The sequence below is a fragment of the Taudactylus pleione genome, unplaced genomic scaffold (genome assembly GCF_031769625.1).
Source record: "Taudactylus pleione unplaced genomic scaffold, aTauple2 ptg000394l, whole genome shotgun sequence".
NCBI classification, from domain to species: domain Eukaryota; kingdom Metazoa; phylum Chordata; class Amphibia; order Anura; family Myobatrachidae; genus Taudactylus; species Taudactylus pleione.
This window is the reverse complement of record NW_028284795.1, coordinates 1,433,135-1,454,250: the sequence shown is the minus strand read 5'-3', so window position 1 is coordinate 1,454,250 and position 21,116 is coordinate 1,433,135. Positions and strand designations below refer to the sequence as shown.

The following is a 21,116-nucleotide window of genomic DNA, read 5'->3' as shown; positions in this document are numbered from 1 at the left end:
TTGTAGGAAACATTTTTAAAATTGTTAATTGTGAAACAATCCTTTCACATAATCCTGTTGAGAGCAAAAGTACGCAGGCGTCTCTGCATACAAGTTTCTGAATGTGAGAATTACATCTGACCTCCTGGCGCTCCTCGGGCTTCACACCATAAGATCCAAAGCAGCGGCTCCTGGCTCCAACTACTTCTCTCCACAGCTGGGCTCCACGCAGTCTCCTCAACTCATCTAAGGTGAGTACCAGGCGTGTACTGTGTCAGTGGTCAGTTGTTCTCAGGGTTAGCGGTCAGGGTGTATCCTAAAACTCTCTTCCCCATCTCCTTTACAGTAGAAAACATGCCTACTGTTAAAAGAAAACTTAAGGAACATAAAAAAAACCCAATGAAATAGGACGGAAATGTTTGAAAATAAGTGATATGTTTTCAGGAATAAAGGTAAGAACACAGATTTTCGACACTACTAAACTTACTATATTTTAAAAGCTCTGTAAATGATTTCATGCTGAAATCAGAAAATAAGTAATCATCATTAATATATATATTAATTGCAGAAAACAAATGCAGCAGAGCCAGATCCTGTACCCAGCACCTCTGCAAACGCAGATGATGAAATCATTTCCACATCAAATTCATTGACCACAGTAAACACAAATATCAATCTGAATGATCCAATATTGATTTCATGTGAAATCAATGAAAAAATGAGGATAATATAGATCCAGATGTGCCTTCTCAATCCACAGTTTTATTGGCCAACTGTGAACAGAATTTAGAGAACGACTCTTTGGTTGAGCTATTAGAAGAACGGTGCTCTTTTAGTGATGACACAGACACAATAAATGACCTTGTGGACAGCACTTCTCAAAAAAAGAAAAAAAAAAGAAAGTTGGATACCAAAAAAAATGGAAACAAACATTCCCATGGCTTCTTTCTAAAAAAAAATGGTGACAGAGAGAGTTTAATCTGCCAACTGTGCTCCAAACACCTAAGTAATGATAACAAATACAATAAATCTCCATGGATGAATAATGGTATGTGCACAGTAAGGCTTGACAAAATCAAGGGGCACTCTGTTTCTGAAATGCATAAAGTGGCAACGCAAACAGAAATGAACCCTTTAAGTGCAGAAGCCTCACAGAACCGAAAAAATAGACCAGAGTCTGAAGAATTTAAAGCTGTTGAATATACTATGAAGTGTCTGGAGTTTCTTATTGAACATAATATACCACATACAACTATTTTTTAACCATTTATTGATTTTTGCATTGAAGAGTTAAAATCTCCTGTTTTAGCTCCCCTTAAAAAAGCTAAAAATGCATTATACACAAACTACCAAACAGTCAATGAATTTGTTAACTCAATGGCCAGTGTTCAAAAACAGCAAGTCATGCTGTCTTTACCGAAGAGTCCATCCTATTCAATAATGATTGATGAAACCACAGACGTCAGCAACAGAAAGCACTTGGCTACTGCTGCAAAATCTATTAAAGACGGAGAAGTTACAGTGTCCTTTATTTGCGATACTGAAATTCCAGATGGAAAATCTGAAACTATTTTCAATGCTCTTTCACAGACTGTAGAAGAATGTGGCGGGTATGAGAAATTAGTTGGATTTGGAAGTGATGGCGCCAGTTCAATGGTTGGTAAACGTGATGGTGTAGCTGCCAAAATAAAGACCAAAAATGATAAGGTTATTTCAATCCATTGTCATAACCACCGTTTAGCTCTTGCAACTAAGAATACCTTTGAGTCTTTGGAACCATTTGTCAAAATGGACGAGGTATTAACCAGCATTTACAAATATTACAAATACAGCTCTGTTAGAAGCAGTAGCTTGGCTGAAATACAAAAAGTATTTAGTAAAAGCAAAGGTACCAAAATGAAAAAGGCGAGCCACACAAGATGGCTATCACACGAAAATGCAATTAATTCAATACGAATTAATTATCAATCTATCATTGTGGATTTAGAAAATGCAGTTGTAACTGGACAGTCAAAGACTGCAACGGTTTTGAATGGTCCAAATGCAGAAGGACTTCTGAAACATTTAAAACATTTAAATTTTTTTCAACTTATTCATTTTCATGTGTGACGTCCTGAGCCTACTTTCTAAACTTGTGTTGATTTTTGAAAGACGAGATGTCGATCTAGCTACCAATGCCATACATAGCAATGTTTCCACTACACTTGCTGCTTTAAAAAATTTAGGGGGTCATTCAGACCCACTCGCGAGCGGCAGTACGCTCGCAAGTGGGTCAATGTTCCCTACTGCACATGCACACGACGGGGGGAGCTCCGTCGTGCGCGAGACCCGACGAGCGAAGGAGTTTCCTTCGCTCGGAGTGTCTCATCAAAGGGGGCGTGCTGTCGATGGTGACTGACAGCACGCCCCCTTTGGTGGGCGTGCCGGGGGCATGCCTGCCAGACGGAGGTGTTCCCAAGGGAACACCTACCATCTGAAGCCGGCCCCACTGGCATCACTAGTGATGTCAGTGGGAGTGATTTTGGCTCTGATAGAGCCAAAATCACTCCTGGCCTTGCGGTTGAGAAACCCAACCACAGGCTTTTACTCGCAGTTCCGATGGTCGCGATGGTCAAGACCATCGCGACCATCATTTTGCATGCTCGTATATGCTGTGGGTGGTGACCCACAGCTATACGAGCGTCCAGGAGGATGCTCCATATTAATGGAGGTGGGCCCTGATTCAGAGCGAGCGCTCTGGTCAGAGCATCCGGCTCTGAATCAGGGCCTTAAAACGGAAGCCTGGGGGTCAGTTTTGTCGGAACCTTGAAAATAATGCAAGAAAAATTGGAACTGAGGCTCCTATATCGGCACCTAACTGTAATTTTGAGGAGCATGCAAGATGTTTCATAGATCTCTTGGTTGAAAATATGTCTGAGAGGATGCAGAATGTTTCTACACTTAATTTGTTAAGTGTCTTAGATATGAGACATCTTAATACTGGAGAAGGTGTTAGTTTTTATGGTGTGGTTGAGATGGCACAGCTTGCAGAATTTTATCACTTGGATGAAGACCTTTTATTATCAGAATGGGAAGATTTTAAGTCTGTCTTCCTGGAAAATGAAGACGACAATTCTGATGATGAAAGATTATCCATGGTCAACCTGTACAATACTTTGGAAAAATCTGAAGACACAGTTGGAGTAGCATTTCCTCACATCCAGAATCTTGTTGGAATTGGCTGTGTTCTTCCACTCTCAACTGCAGAAATAGAAAGGACTTTTTCACAAGTGAAGTTGATCTTAACTGAACACAGAAATCGTCTCAAGGTGGAAAATGTGAACAGTTTATTAGCCATAAAGCTGAATGGCAAGGTAAACTTCAGAGAGGCTGTGAGGCACTGGATGAAAAAAAAAAAGAAGAATCTTTTCTTCTACCCAGTCAACGCTGGCCACCCACCACACTATGGGGCCTATTCATCAACACTAAAATAACGTTTTTAAGGACATTTTCCTTAAATAACGTTATTTTGGTATTCATGAACAGACTTAACACAGGAGATATCACAGATATGGGTACATTAGTACATTAGTATGGGTACATTAGTACATTAGTATGGGTACATTAGTATATTAGGATGGGTACATTAGTATGGGTACATTAGTACATTAGTATGGGTACATTAGTATATTAGGATGGGTACATTAGTATGGGTACATTAGTATGGGTACATTAGTATGGGTACATTAGTACATTAGTACATTAGTACATTAGTATGGGTACATTAGTACATTAGTATGGGTACATTAGTATGGGTACATTAGTACATTAGTATGGGTACATTAGTACAGGTATATTAGTACATTAGTATGGGGATATTAGTACATTAGTATGGGTACATTAGTACATTAGTATGGGTACATTAGTACATTAGTATGGGTACATTAGTACAGGTATATTAGTACATTAGTATGGGGATATTAGTACATTAGTACATTAGTATATTAGGATGGGTACATTAGTACATTAGTATGGGTACATTAGTACATTAGTATGGGTACATTAGTACAGGTATATTAGTACATTAGTATGGGTACATTAGTACATTAGTACATTAGTATATTAGGATGGGTACATTAGTACATTAGTACATTAGTATGGGTACATTAGTACATTAGTATGGGTACATTAGTATATGGGTACATTAGTACATTAGTATGGGTACATTAGTACAGGTATATTAGTACATTAGTATGGGTACATTAGTACATTAGTATGGGTACATTAGTACATTAGTATGGGTACATTAGTACATTAGTATGGGTACATTAGTACATTAGTATGGGTACATTAGTACAGGTATATTAGTACATTAGTATGGGGATATTAGTACATTAGTATGGGTACATGGGTACATTAGTATGGGTACATTAGTACATTAGTATGGGGATGTGGAAATTGTGGTATTCATCAAATTCCGAAAATTATCAATTTTCGGAATTTGATGCAGTTACTATTCGCCACTGTGAGGTGGCGAATAGCAGAATCCACTAACCTGTATCAGCGTGTGCAGGTCCCCCGACGAGTCCCTCCGGCGCTCTGCTCCGTCCTCAGGCTCCGGAGGCTGGTCGGACATGTGCTCCCCAGCAGAGCACAAGAAAGTTTAGACAAAAAAAAAAGTTTTTTTTTTTTTCTAATCTGTCATGTGCTCTGCTGGGAAACCACATGACAGCGCAGCAGGACGGAGCCGGAGGCTGCTGCGCGGACAGGTAAGTTGGGGGGGGGGAGCGAAGGGGGGGAGGGGATCGGGGGGGGTACGAAACTTAACGTATCTGTAGGCAGTGCTGCGCATGCGCTGGTTTTACAGATGTAACAGCGCATGCGCAGCACTGTTTCCAGATGCGATAAGGTAGTGTAGGCAGGAAAAGTATCTATTTCCCGAAAAGCTGTCATCGCACAAATTACAGCTTTTCGGAATAGATACTTATGGAGAGGTGGAATGATGAATTCAACCTATAATTAGCTAGAACTCCATGCAAGTTCTAAAGCTAATTATCTCCAGAGAATTTTAATGTTTAATGAATAGGCCCCTATATCACCAGAAACGCCTAAAATCTAGATTTCCTGCTAAAAGCGAACACAGTGCATCTGACCTGACCCACCCAAGCTACAAGGAGCCCAGCCTGTGGAGACTGCCATTTTCATGTTTACACTGGTGAGTATTGAGACTTTGGGCTCTATTTACTACAATCCACATACTGAATGCGGATTGTAGTGTGATATTACCGAGTGAATTCGCATTGCGAATTCAGGTAATATCACAGGGATTTACTATAAATCCCTTGCAGGGACAGAGCTTGCGATAAAGCTCTGTCCCTACGGATCCCATCCGCACTCTAGTCGCGGTATTTTCGGAAAAAATACCGCAACTAAGAGCCCGCGCATGCGCCGACCGACCACCGCTACTACCCTCCAGGTGGCGTTATTATCACAGGGCTTCCCCCAGTATTTTTTTACAATTTATTTTTAGTAACTTGCACACAGATCACATTTCCCATTACAATTATGGGAAATGCGATCTGCTTTACTAAAAATAAGTGATACTGGGGGTTGGAGTAGAATTTTACTAATTCTACTCCAATTGCCCTACAGTAACTACAGGTGAAACTAAAATAATGTGAAAAGGGTGTGAAAACACAAAACAGCCTTTATCACTTTATTTTAGTAAAAATAATGTTAATAAATAGAGCCCAAAAAGTGGGGGGAAATTGCTAGATGGAGGATGTATGGCCCTAAATATGTCCTGAAATCATGTTATCAGAGTCCTTTTTGGACTTGCTTCTTGGTTCTTCAAAGCACACCTTCATTTTATGTGAAAGAATTCTGAACAAAAAAGATCAAGATCTTCTCAAAAGAATAAGCTGTGCTTTGAGGAACTGTGGATCGAGTACAAAAGGACTCTGGTAATATGCATTGAGTTTATGTACGATTCTTTTTTTCAGCCTTTGCGTTGCCCCTACAAGGGAAATAATGCCAGTGACACGGACACATCCAGCGGACCCTGGATAAAGAGTTGGACCCTTCTGTGATAGACAGCTGTCACTTCCTCTGCACTACAGATCCCATGCTGCAACATACTGTAGGACATTAGATGAGCAGCACAAACTACATGGAGATGGTGCTATTGCTTTATTTTGAAGAAAATTGTTAGTGGTACAGTAAGTAAAACTACACTGGTAATTTAAATCTCTAAATTATATACTTTTATTATTGTGTGCTTTAAAATCAGTGAGCATTAAAAACAAAAGGATTGAAAGAATAAGCATCCTGGTGTCTTTGTATATAATTTGGTATGTCAGCACTTTCTGTTTAAGCATTATGTACAAAACGTTACCTTTGTCATTTAAAGAGTGCCCTCCCGACTGAAAAATGTGCCCTGCTCGGTAGTCTGCACCCTGCCCTAAAAAAATCCTAGAGTGAACACTATGACCGATAATGTATAGTGTACGCCCAGCATTAGTAACCAGCCAGATAGGACAGATATGTGACAGATAATGTATAGTGTACGCCCAGCATTAGTAACCAGCCAGATAGGACAGATATGTGACAGATAATGTATAGTGTACGCCCAGCATTAGTAACCAGCCAGATAGGACAGATATGTGACAGATAATGTATAGTGTATGCCCAGCATTAGTAACCAGCCAGATGGGACAGATATGTGACAGATAATGTATAGTGTATGCCCAGCATTAGTAACCAGCCAGATGGGACAGATATGTGACAGATAATGTATAGTGTATGCCCAGCATTAGTAACCAGCCAGATGGGACAGATATGTGACAGAAAATGTATAGTGTACGCCCAGCATTAGTAACCAGCCAGATGGGACAGATATGTGACAGATAATGTATAGTGTACGCCCAGCATTAGTAACCAGCCAGATGGGACAGATATGTGACAGATAATGTATAGTGTACGCCCAGCATTAGTAACCAGCCAGATAGGACAGATATGTGACAGATAATGTATAGTGTACGCCCAGCATTAGTAACCAGCCAGATAGGACAGATATGTGACAGATAATGTATAGTGTACGCCCAGCATTAGTAACCAGCCAGATAGGACAGATATATGACAGATAATGTATAGTGTACGCCCAGCATTAGTAACCAGCCAGAAAGGACAGATATGTGACAGATAATGTATAGTGTACGCCCAGCATTAGTAACCAGCCAGATAGGACAGATATGTGACAGATAATATATAGTGTACGCCCAGCATTAGTAACCAGCCAGATAGGACAGATATGTGACAGATAATGTATAGTGTACGCCCAGCATTAGTAACCAGCCAGATAGGACAGATATGTGACAGATAATGTATAGTGTACGCCCAGCATTAGTAACCAGCCAGATAGGACAGATATGTGACAGATAATGTATAGTGTACGCCCAGCATTAGTAACCGGCCAGAGAGGACAGATGTGTGACAGATAATGTATAGTGTATGCCCAGCATTAGTAACCGGCCAGATAGGACAGATATGAGACAGATAATGTATAGTGTATGTACGCCCAGCATTAGCAACCAGCCAGATAGGATATGTGACAGATAATGTATAGCGTACGCCCAGCATTAGTAACCAGCCAGATAGGACAGATATGTGACAGATAATGTATAGCGTACGCCCAGCATTAGTAACCGGCCAGATAGGACAGATATGTGACAGATAATGTATAGTGTACACCCAGCATTAGTAACCAGCCAGATAGGACATATATGTGACAGATAATGTATAATTTACGCCCAGCATTAGTAACCAGCCAGATAGGACAGATATATGACAGATAATGTATAGTGTACGCCCAGCATTAGTGACCAGCCAGATAGGACAGATATGTGACAGATAATGTATAGTGTACGCCCAGCATTAGTAACCGGCCAGATGGGACAGATATGTGACAGATAATGTATAGTGTACGCCCAGCATTAGTAACCAGCCAGATGGGACAGATATGTGACAGATAATGTATAGTGTACGCCCAGCATTAGTAACCAGCCAGATGGGACAGATGTGTGACAGATAATGTATAGTGTACGCCCAGCATTAGTAACCAGCCAGATGGGACAGATATGTGACAGATAATGTATAGTGTACACCCAGCATTAGTAACCAGCCAGATGGGACAGATATGTGACAGATAATGTATAGTGTACGCCCAGCATTAGTAACCAGCCAGATGGGACAGATATGTGACAGATAATGTATAGTGTACGCCCAGCATTACTAACAGACAGATAGGACAGATATGTGACAGATAATGTATAGTGTACGCCCAGCATTAGTAACCAGCCAGATGGGACAGATATGTGACAGATAATGTATAGTGTACGCCCAGCATTAGTAACCAGCCAGATGGGACAGATATGTGACAGAAAATGTATAGTGTACGCCCAGCATTAGTGACCAGCCAGATGGGACAGATATGTGACAGATAATGTATAGTGTACGCCCAGCATTAGTAACCAGCCAGATAGGACAGATATATGACAGATAATGTATAGTGTACGCCCAGCATTAGTAACCAGCCAGATGGGACAGATATGTGACAGATAATGTATAGTGTACGCCCAGCATTAGTAACCAGCCAGATGGGACAGATATGTGACAGATAATGTATAGTGTACGCCCAGCATTACTAACAGACAGATAGGACAGATATGTGACAGATAATGTATAGTGTACGCCCAGCATTAGTAACCAGCCAGATGGGACAGATATGTGACAGATAATGTATAGTGTACGCCCAGCATTAGTAACCAGCCAGATGGGACAGATATGTGACAGAAAATGTATAGTGTACGCCCAGCATTAGTGACCAGCCAGATGGGACAGATATGTGACAGATAATGTATAGTGTACGCCCAGCATTAGTAACCAGCCAGATAGGACAGATATATGACAGATAATGTATAGTGTACGCCCAGCATTAGTAACCAGCCAGATGGGACAGATATGTGACAGATAATGTATAGTGTACGCCCAGCATTAGTAACCAGCCAGATGGGACAGATATGTGACAGATAATGTATAGTGTACGCCCAGCATTAGTAACCAGCCAGATAGGACAGATATGTGACAGATAATATATAGTGTACGCCCAGCATTAGTAACCAGCCAGATAGGAGAGATATGTGACAGATAATGTATAGTGTACGCCCAGCATTAGTAACCGGCCAGATAGGACAGATGTGTGACAGATATGTGACAGATAATGTATAGTGTACGCCCAGCATTAGTAACCAGCCAGATGGGACAGATATGTGACAGATAATGTATAGTGTACGCCCAGCATTAGTAACCAGCCAGATAGGACAGATATGTGACAGATAATATATAGTGTACGCCCAGCATTAGTAACCAGCCAGATAGGACAGATATGTGACAGATAATGTATAGCGTACGCCCAGCATTAGTAACCAGCCAGATAGGACAGATATGTGACAGATAATGTATAGTGTACGCCCAGCATTAGTAACCGGCCAGATAGGACAGATGTGTGACAGATAATGTATAGTGTACGCCCAGCATTAGTAACCGGCCAGAGAGGACAGATGTGTGACAGATAATGTATAGCGTACGCCCAGCATTAGTAACCGGCCAGATAGGACAGATGTGTGACAGATAATGTATAGCGTACGCCCAGCGTTAGTAACCGGCCAGATAGGACAGATATGTGACAGATAATGTATAGCGTACGCCCAGCATTAGTAACCGGCCAGATAGGACAGATATGTGACAGATAATGTATAGCGTACGCCCAGCATTAGTAACCGGCCAGATAGGACAGATATGTGACAGATAATGTATAGCGTACGCCCAGCATTAGCAACCTGCCAGATAGGACAGATATGTGACTGATAATGTATAGCGTACGCCCAGCATTAGCAACCAGCCAGATAGGACAGATATGTGACAGATAATGTATAGCGTACGCCCAGCATTAGCAACCAGCCAGATAGGACAGATATGTGACAGATATGTGACAGATAATGTATAGTGTACGCCCAGCATTAGTAACCAGCCAGATGGGACAGATATGTGACAGATAATGTATAGTGTACGCCCAGCATTAGTAACCAGCCAGAAAGGACAGATATGTGACAGATAATGTATAGTGTACGCCCAGCATTAGTAACCAGCCAGATAGGACAGATATGTGACAGATAATATATAGTGTACGCCCAGCATTAGTAACCAGCCAGATAGGACAGATATGTGACAGATAATGTATAGTGTACGCCCAGCATTAGTAACCAGCCAGATAGGACAGATATGTGACAGATAATGTATAGTGTACGCCCAGCATTAGTAACCAGCCAGATAGGACAGATATGTGACAGATAATGTATAGTGTACGCCCAGCATTAGTAACCGGCCAGATAGGACAGATGTGTGACAGATAATGTATAGCGTACGCCCAGCATTAGTAACCAGCCAGATAGGACAGATATGTGACAGATAATGTATAGCGTACGCCCAGCATTAGTAACCGGCCAGATAGGACAGATATGTGACAGATAATGTATAGTGTACGCCCAGCATTAGTAACCAGCCAGATAGGACATATATGTGACAGATAATGTATAATTTACGCCCAGCATTAGTAACCAGCCAGATAGGACAGATATATGACAGATAATGTATAGTGTACGCCCAGCATTAGTAACCAGCCAGATAGGACAGATATGTGACAGATAATGTATAATGTACGCCCAGCATTAGTGACCAGCCAGATAGGACAGATATGTGACAGATAATGTATAGTGTACGCCCAGCATTAGTAACCGGCCAGATGGGACAGATATGTGACAGATAATGTATAGTGTACGCCCAGCATTAGTAACCAGCCAGATGGGACAGATATGTGACAGATAATGTATAGTGTACGCCCAGCATTAGTAACCAGCCAGATGGGACAGATGTGTGACAGATAATGTATAGTGTACGCCCAGCATTAGTAACCAGCCAGATGGGACAGATATGTGACAGATAATGTATAGTGTACGCCCAGCATTAGTAACCAGCCAGATGGGACAGATATGTGACAGATAATGTATAGTGTACGCCCAGCATTAGTAACCAGCCAGATGGGACAGATATGTGACAGATAATGTATAGTGTATGCCCAGCATTAGTAACAGACAGATAGGACAGATATGTGACAGATAATGTATAGTGTATGCCCAGCATTAGTAACAGACAGATAGGACAGATATGTGACAGATAATGTATAGTGTACGCCCAGCATTAGTAACCAGCCAGATAGGACAGATATGTGACAGATAATGTATAGTGTACGCCCAGCATTAGTAACAGACAGATAGGACAGATATGTGACAGATAATGTATAATGTATGCCCAGCATTAGTAACCAGCCAGATAGGAAAGGTATGTGACAGATATGTGACAGATAATGTATAGTGTACGCCCAGCATTAGTAACCAGACAGATATGTGAAAGATATGTGACTGATAATGTATAGTGTATGCCCAGCATTAGTAACCAGCCAGATAAGACAGATATGTGACAGATAATGTATAGTGTATGCCCAGCATTAGTAACCAGCCAGATAGGACAGATATGTGACAGATAATGTATAGTGTACGCCCAGCATTAGTAACCAGCCAGATAGGACAGATATGTGACAGATAATGTATAGTGTACGCCCAGCATTAGTAACCAGCCAGAAAGGACAGATATGTGACAGTTAATGTATAGTGTATGCCCAGCATTAGTAACCAGCCAGATAGGACAGATATGTGACAGATAATGTATAGTGTATGCCCAGCATTAGTAACCAGCCAGATAGGACAGATATGTGACAGATAATGTATAGTGTACGCCCAGCATTAGTAACCAGCCAGATAGGACAGATATGTGACAGATAATGTATAGTGTACGCCCAGCATTAGTAACCAGCCAGATTGGACAGATATGTGACAGATAATGTATAGTGTACGCCCAGCATTAGTAACCAGCCAGATAGGACAGATATGTGACAGATAATATATAGTGTATGCCCAGCATTAGTGATCAGCCAGATAGGACATATATGTGACAGATAATGTATAGTGTATACCCAGCATTAGTAACCAGCCAGATAGGACAGATATGTGACAGATAATGTATAGTGTACGCCCAGCATTAGTAACCAGCCAGATAGGACAGATATGTGACAGATAATGTATAGTGTACGCCCAGCATTAGTAACCAGCCAGATAGGACAGATATGTGACAGATAATATATAGTGTATGCCCAGCATTAGTGATCAGCCAGATAGGACATATATGTGACAGATAATGTATAGTGTATACCCAGCATTAGTAACCAGCCAGATAGGACAGATATGTGACAGATAATGTATAGTGTACGCCCAGCATTAGTAACCGGCCAGATAGGACAGATATGTGACAGATGATAAACGAAATGACTGTATAGGAGTGGAGAGGGTTAAACTTCCTAGGCTGGGGGCAGACCAGTGTGAGGAATCATGTGATAATTAGGGCCAATGGGTTTTTAGGGTTGTAGGTTATAGCAGGGATATTAGAGATTGTTGGAGGCGGAGTCAGCCTCTTTTGTTCCTGTCTTGGAGTGGGTAAGTGCTCTTACCTGAGCTCTGTTATATTTTCTTCATAGCCATCCTTCTGTTTTTCTTTCCTCTTCTTATCTTTGTTCTTCACCATCTTCATCTATCCCTCTCTCTCTCTGCCCTCCCCCACCTTTGCGCTCTGCATTTTCTAACAATCCTCCTAACCCTTATAAGGACTGTGACCCCCCCCAAATTGGTAGCATGCCCCGCCCGCACCGCTCATCGCGGATCCCCGCCCGTTACCGGGCACAGGAAGAAGGCCCAGGGAGTTCTGGGGAGGCTCCTGCCTCTCAAGAGGGAGCTGAAGGGGCTAGCGCGAGTCGCGCAGCCCCGCGGCGTCATGGGCGGCCGGGCGCGGCCGCGCTTACCCGCGGCCGTCAAGCAGGTGCTGTCAGGGCGGCTGGACACAGCCGCCGGCGGGGGGAAGGCGCGGCTGCTCTGAGCAGCCGCGAGAGGCAGTTAGTGAGCCCGCGGGAGGGCAGAGCTGCCGCGATTAGGGCGGTGAGCGCTCGCCCCCCGCGGGTTCAAAGGTCACAGGCGCACACGCGCACCGCAAGGAGGGCTGCTAATAGCCCTGTTAGTGCCCGGAGGGGCAGGGGGGACTCCCCCACAGTTAATGAAGTGGGGAATGTCGAGGTGGGGGAGATGGACAGCCCTGGCAGCACATTAGGGGCTTTGTCAGTCAGGGAGGCAGCCATTTTAGGACAGGGAGAGCTGATGGAGGATGATTGGCAGGCTAGTCAGCAATCAGCAGACAGGGCCATGTCTGGGGCAGCAGCTTCTGGCTATGTGGATACTCAGGTCCCTAGTGGGGGTGCAAGTCAGTCCTTTGACCCTGCAGCTTTTGCGGCCATGATGTCATCAATGACATCTGCTTTTGCTCCCATGGTTGCGGCATTGGCTCCTAGCCAAGCAGATAGTGAAAGGGTGGATCAGAGGCAGCGTTCAATTTCTGCTACTCTAGGGCCAGCGGTAGATCAGTTCATGCAGGCTTGCAAGGCTATGGGCTCCGCTGCGGCTCAGTTGGCAAGACCAGAGGCGTCTGGGGCTGGTGCGGCTGTGTCTTCTCCTGCTGTGTCGACCGTGCCCAGGGTTTCGGCCCAGGGGGCGGCTTCATCGTCTGTTTCAGATACTGCTGAGGGCGAAGCTATGGAACAGGATTTCAGCGTCGAGGAGGCTTCATCATCGGTCGTGTCCGGGAGGGAGCAGTCCGGATCGTCAGGTGAGATCTCAGAAGATGATGATGTTGCTGACTCTGCCTCCTCTTCTTCCTCTGTCTCTGACTTGTCGTCGACCTCTTCTTCTCTGGCTTCTTCTGTCAGCAGCGCGAAAAAGGCGCGGAAGAGGGCTGCAAAATATGCGCGCAAGGAGGCGGATAGGCGGGATAAGCGGGCTAAGCAGCAGCGTCAGAGTAGTAGCGCGCGGAAGTCCAAGAAGCGTCAGCATCAACCAGGTGTGGTGCATTGCGACAATACAGCAGTATTGCGGGGTCTGCGCGATTGTTGCAAGAAAAAAATCAGGAAGGGCGATTATGTGGACATGTTCATTTTAACTGAGCAAGCCAAAAAAGATTTCAAGGCAGCTAAGCTTAAAGGCGGGGTGGGGTTGGAAGCTTTTCGTTCCTATGATAACTGGCTTGCTGGGTTTTGCGTATTCGCAGCATGCTACTTGAAAGATCGCCCAGGGGAGCACCTGAACGTAATAAGGTATATCCACCTGATTCATGGGATGCAGCGTAAATCCAGGGGCAGCGCCTGGAGAACATATGATGAGGAATTTAGGCGCAAGCAGGACGGATCCAAGCGCTTAGATTTTGGGTGCAAGGACGTGGAAGTGTGGCTTGACGTCACGCAACCACCAAAAGGTGGAGTGGAGGATTCTCGGGTAGGCGGGGATACTCATAAGGGGGGGTCTGGGGCGTGGCGCCCGAGTTCTGATCCCTCCCCGGGGCGTCGACAGACGGGCCCCGGTCGGCTTTCTGCGCAGACACCTTTTAAAGGTAAATGTTTTGCCTTTAATAATGCCTCCTGTTCCCAGGGCCAACGGTGCCGTTTTCGACACCTTTGCTTGCGTTGCAACGGATCGCACCCCGCCTCTAATTGTTTCAGGTTGTCAGCCCAACAGGGATCCAAGTCGGGAGGAGGAGCTATTCCCAAAGCGGGAGGTAGCGCAGGCGCTAAATAGGGCACCAACCCCTATCCGTTTGGATGCTATGTCCAGGTGGCTAGGGTGGTACCCTAATAGGCAGGACGCTAAGTTTTTGTTTTTCGGGTTCAAGTTGGGTTTTCGTTTACCAGTTATAGGGGAAGTTCGAGTCGGTTCCCCGAGAAATTTACAATCAGCTCGACTTTTTCCTGACGTTCTTCAGTTAAAAGTCGAGAAAGAGGTTCAGTTAGGACGTATGGTGGGTCCATTTGCGCATCCTCCAATGGGGAATCTGATTCTTTCCCCAGTGGGGGTGGTGCCTAAGAAAACTCCAGGAAAATTTCGGCTGATCCAGCATCTGTCTTATCCATTGGGGTCCTCCGTTAATGACGCTATACCTCCTGAATTCTGTTCAGTGAGGTATCAGTCTTTTGATGATGCTCTCAGTATCGTTAGGGCATATGGACGCGGGGCCCTCATGGCTAAGATGGATGTGGAGTCAGCTTTTCGTTTGCTTCCTTTGCACCCCGAATCGTTTAGGTTCATGGGTTTTCGCATTGGGGGGGAATACTTCATAGACAAGTGCTTGCCTATGGGGTGTTCGATTTCCTGCGCATACTTTGAAAAATTTAGCACTTTCCTTCATTGGTGCGTAGAGTTTTCTTGTGGGGGTCATGGGATAGCGCACTATCTCGATGACTTCCTCTGCGTGGGGCCCGCTGGGTCAGAGCGTTGTAACGAGTTACTTGGTTCCATGAGAGCGCTGTTTTTTCATTTTGGAGTACCTGTGGCAGACGAAAAGACAGAGGGACCCCTCTCGTGTTTGTCATTTTTAGGTATCGAGATTGATACCTTGGCTGGATCCTGTCGGCTGCCGCGCGATAAAATTGACAAATTGCGAGATTCCATTTCAGAGTGTTTGGTTGCGCGCAAAATTTCGCTCAGGCAGGCCCAATCACTGTTGGGTTGTATGAACTTTGCCTGTAGAGTTATACCGATGGGGAGGGTATTTTGCAGAAAGCTAGAGAGGGCCACAGCGGGGGTTTCCAAACCTCACCATTTGATCCGTTTATCGTCAGAAATAAAGAGAGACCTGGAAGTTTGGGTTTCCTTTTTGGCAGATTTTAATGGGATCAGGATATGGTTATCCCCTCTGGTGGGCAATGTCGATTTGCAGCTTTTCACCGATGCAGCAGGATCTTCGGGGTTCGGTTGCTACCTGAGGGGATCCTGGTGCGTCGCAACTTGGCCAGAGGAGTGGATTCGTGCAGGTTTGACAAGAGATATGCTGCTCTTAGAACTGTTCCCAATAATGGTCGCCTTGGAGGTCTGGGGCGAGCGCATCTGCAATCGCAGCATTCTGTTCAGATGTGACAATCTGGGCGTGGTGCATGCGGTAAACGGGCAGCGGGCAAAGTCGTTGCTGGTTTTGCGTGTGCTAGCGCAGCTGGTGCTTGCCTGTTTGCGCCATAATGTGCTGTTTCGAGCTCAACACGTACCCGGAGTTGACAACGGGATTGCCGATGCGCTGTCCAGATGTCAATGGGGTCGGTTCCGTACATTGGCTCCTGATGCAGAGACTGATGGTGTGCTGTGCCCCTCTTATGTTTGGCAGGTTATCAAGCCGGACTGGAGGGGTTAGCGGAGCGGTCCATTGCACCAAGTACCCTCAAGGCTTACCGTCGGTCTTGGGAAGAATGGGAAGTTTTTTCCCGTAGCCAAGGCCTTGGAGGTAAGGGTCAGCATCAATTGATGCTTGCTTTTATTTGGCAGCTGTATGTATCTGGCAAATCGAGAGCGGTAGTTTCACGGTACCTGGCAGGTATTTCGTTTTTCTCCAAATTGAAGGGAATCCCTGACCTTACAAGGAGTTTTGTCATCACAAAGGCCTTGAAAGGTTGGGCGCGCGCTGAGCCGGTTAACCCCGATAAAAGACGGCCTATAGACATTTATCTGTTACCGTCCATTCTAGGAGCGGTTGCGGACGTGGCGGCCTCCGGTTTCGAAACGCTTTTGTTTAAGTTAGCTTTTTCCATGGCTTTTCATGGTGCTTTCCGGGTGTCGGAATTGGTTGCTCCCTCCAAGTGGAGGGATTCAACTATGCTGCGTTCGGATGTGAAGGTGGGTGAGAGGTCCTTGCTGTGCAGATTGCGTCGTTCTAAGACCGATCAGTTAGGCAGGGGTCGCTGGATAACATTGGTCCCCTCGGCGGATTGTCGAATTTGTCCGGTCGGCTTGGCCACTCGTTATGCATCTGTCAGACCCTCAGCGGAGGGCTCATGGCTGATGCATGGCGATGGGCTTCCGCTGACAAAATTTCAGTTTAGTTGGATGCTGCGGCGATGTCTTTGCAGCGTGGGCCTCTCACCAGGGGAGTTCGGCACGCATTCGTTTCGAATTGGTGCTGCCACTTCCGCCGCTGCTGCGGGATTTCCAGAGTCACAGATTCAAGCTCTGGGCCGATGGAAATCAGCCAGTTATAAGCGTTACATTCGACCGAATCATTGAGGTTAATGTTGTGCATGCACGTTACATATGGTTTGTTATGTTTTACGAAATGTCATTGGTCCTGGTCTTGTTTGTTTTCCCCTGTCTTTCCTACTCGGGGACTAGCTACTCGCCATTGATTTCAGTGGGAGTCTGGAGAGTTTTGACGATTTTTTTACCTGATCTGACGGATTTAATTCGGCTATTTGGTTTATAATTACAATTATATGTCCCTCAGCAGGTTTTACGTTTTCTCTCTGGTCGAGTTCACTTGTGTTATCCGATATCTCTCCCAAACCCCCCCCCCCCCCGCTCTCCTCCCCCCCTTCTTTTTTATTTTAACTTATCCTCTTGTGTCTTCATGTTGCTTCAAATTGGCACAGAAGCTTGTTGATCTTTAAAGATTCAAATCAAAATTTTCTTTTTGGCAGATCCTCAGTAATATGTTCCCCGTTAGATATACATGATTAAATATGCTAAAATTTTACAATAACTTTAATGTTTTCTTTGTTTTTCCCTCATTATAGGAATGGCTTTTGATGATTGTACTGTATGGATAATTGGCCATTCATTTGTTTTTTGGGCGGCTAGGTTCATGCAGGCGCAGGACGCGCCGTTGTTTCCGGGGGCTAGTGGAGTTAGATGGATAGGGGTCAGAGGTATGTTGTGGGAGAGCCTTAAGCCTAAACTCTTGCAGCAGGTTCAGCGGTATGGCTTACCGAGAGTCGTGGTTATTCATCTAGGCGGGAATGATTTGGGCAAGAGGACATCTCTGGATTTAAGGCATGCGGTGGTGGAGGAGTTGGGTCAGATTATAATGGCATGGCCAGCTTGCACAATAGTTTGGTCTTTCATGGTCCCTAGATTGTGTTGGAGTGGTGTGGTTGACGGCAGAGCCATTGATGAAGCCCGGAAGAAAGTGAACTTTACGGTTTCAAAATTTGTGTTGGAAAATGGTGGGGCAGTGGTCAGACATCCTAGGATAAAATTTCGGTATACTTACCTTTTTCGGTCTGACGGGGTTCATTTAGCGGAGGAAGGTATGTTTATTTTTCTTGAGGATCTGTTTGAGGTTGTGGTTTCTGTGCGTTAGTTCTATGGTGGCGGTGCAAGGTTTCTTTTGGCAGAACCTTGCTTTTGGCGGGAAAGAACGGCAGGTTACCTATTAGCACTGTGAATATTTGTTTACTCATTGTTTTGCTCACCTTCGTTGACTCATAAAGTCTGCTGGACCACCCTGCCGGGGGCAGCATCATCACCTTACCGGGTGGGTAGTCAAGATAGAAGGCTTGAGCGTATTGTGTTGTGGTTGGAGTGTTTATAGTGTTAGGCTTGGGCGGTTGTTAGCCGTTCTTTCTTTGCCACCATATTTAAATTAATTTAATTAATATAGTAACTAATTCATTATATGTTTTTAAATAAATAGCTAACAAATTCTGCCAAATACAAGTCTCCGTGTCTTTATTTCAATTAAGTATGTTATTGTCACTGATTCACACGCAGGTCAATCCTCAGACGATGGGAAGTTTAGATAAACGAAATGACTGTATAGGAGTGGAGAGGGTTAAACTTCCTAGGCTGGGGGCAGACCAGTGTGAGGAATCATGTGATAATTAGGGCCAATGGGTTTTTAGGGTTGTAGGTTATAGCAGGGATATTAGAGATTGTTGGAGGCGGAGTCAGCCTCTTTTGTTCCTGTCTTCCCACCCTCCCTCCCTAAAGTTTATTTTATGGGCTCTTTTTGATTTGGGTTTGGTGATTGTTTCGTTGGCTATTTTAGGCGGGAAAGAACGGCAGGTTACCTATTAGCACTGTGAATATTTGTTTACTCATTGTTTTGCTCACCTTCGTTGACTCATAAAGTCTGCTGGACCACCCTGCCGGGGGCAGCATCATCACCTTACCGGGTGGGTAGTCAAGATAGAAGGCTTGAGCGTATTGTGTTGTGGTTGGAGTGTTTATAGTGTTAGGCTTGGGCGGTTGTTAGCCGTTCTTTCTTTGCCACCATATTTAAATTAATTTAATTAATATAGTAACTAATTCATTATATGTTTTTAAATAAATAGCTAACAAATTCTGCCAAATACAAGTCTCCGTGTCTTTATTTCAATTAAGTATGTTATTGTCACTGATTCACACGCAGGTCAATCCTCAGACGATGGGAAGTTTAAATGTATAGTGTATACCCAGCATTAGTAACCAGCCAGATAGGACAGATATGTGACAGATATGTGACAGATAATGTATAGTGTACGCCCAGCATTAGTAACCAGCCAGATAGGACAGATGTGACAGATAATGTATAGTGTATGCCCAGCATTAGTAACCAGCCAGATAGGACAGATATGTGACAGATAATGTATAGTGTACGCCCAGCATTAGTAACCAGCCAGATAGGACAGATGTGACAGATAATGTATAGTGTATGCCCAGCATTAGTAACCGGCCAGATAGGATAGATATGTGACAGATAATGTATAGTGTATACCCAGCATTAGTAACCAGCCAGATAGGACAGATATGTGACAGATATGTGACAGATAATGTATAGTGTACGCCCAGCATTAGTAACCAGCCAGATAGGACAGATATGTGACAGATAATGTATAGTGTACGCCCAGCATTAGTAACCAGCCAGATAGGAGAGATATGTGACAGATAATGTATAGTGTACGCCCAGCATTAGTGACCAGACAGAAAGGACAGATATGTGACAGATAATGTATAGTGTACGCCCAGCATTAGTAACCGGCCAGATAGGACAGATATGTGACAGATAATGTATAATGTACGCCCAGCATTAGTAACCAGCCAGATAGGACAGATATGTGACATAATGTATAGTGTACGCCCAGCATTAGTAACCAGCCAGATTGGACAGATATGTGACAGATAATGTATAGTGTACGCCCAGCATTAGTAACCAGCCAGATTGGACATATATGTGACAGATAATGTATAGTGTATGTACGCCCAGCATTAGTAACCAGCCAGATAGGACAGATGTGTGACAGATAATGTATAGTGTACGCCCAGCATTAGTAACCAGCCAGATAGGACAGATATGTGACAGATAATGTATAGTGTACGCCCAGCATTAGTAACCAGCCAGATAGGACAGATATGTGACAGATAATGTATAGTGTACGCCCAGCATTAGTAACCAGCCAGATAGGACAGATATGTGACAGATAATGTATAGTGTACGCCCAGCATTAGTAACCAGCCAGATAGGACAGATATGTGACAGATAATGTATAGTGTACGCCCAGCATTAGTAACCAGCCAGATAGGACAGATATGTGACAGATAATGTATAGTGTACGCCCAGCATTAGTAACCAGCCAGATAGGACAGACATGTGACAGATAATGTATAGTGTACGCCCAGCATTAGTAACCAGCCAGATAGGACAGATATGTGACAGATAATGTACAGTGTACGCCCAGCATTAGTAACCAGACAGATAGGACAGATATGTGACAGATAATGTACAGTGTACGCCCAGCATTAGTAACCAGCCAGATAGGACAGATATGTGACAGATAATTGTATAGTGTACGCCCAGCATTAGTAACCAGCCAGATAGGACAGATATGTGACAGATAATGTGTAATGTACGCCCAGCATTAGTAACCAGCCAGATAGGACAGGTATGTGACAGATATGTGACAGATAATGTATAGTGTACGCCCAGCATTAGTAACTGGCCAGATAGGACAGATATGTGACAGATATGTGACAGATAATGTATAGTGTACGCCCAGCATTAGTAACCAGCCAGATTGGACAGATATGTGACAGATAATGTATAGTGTACGCCCAGCATTAGTAACCAGCCAGATAGGACAGATATGTGACAGATAATGT

General features: G+C 44.2%; 1 protein-coding gene and 1 pseudogene across 1 annotated transcript in view; both read left to right on the top strand.

Annotated features, from left to right (window-relative positions):
* The first annotated feature begins 333 nt into the window (after positions 1-333).
* LOC148506820 (zinc finger protein 862-like) lies at positions 334-3,452 on the top strand (annotated as a pseudogene).
* Positions 3,453-6,125: 2,673 nt separating this feature from the next.
* LOC148506819 (mixed lineage kinase domain-like protein) overlaps positions 6,126-21,116 on the top strand; it is a 152,216-nt gene continuing 137,225 nt past the window's right edge. Inside the window, exon 1 of the mRNA XM_088446251.1 lies at positions 6,126-6,176. The gene's annotated coding sequence lies outside the window, so the exon portion shown is untranslated. The remainder of the gene's footprint in view (positions 6,177-21,116) is intronic.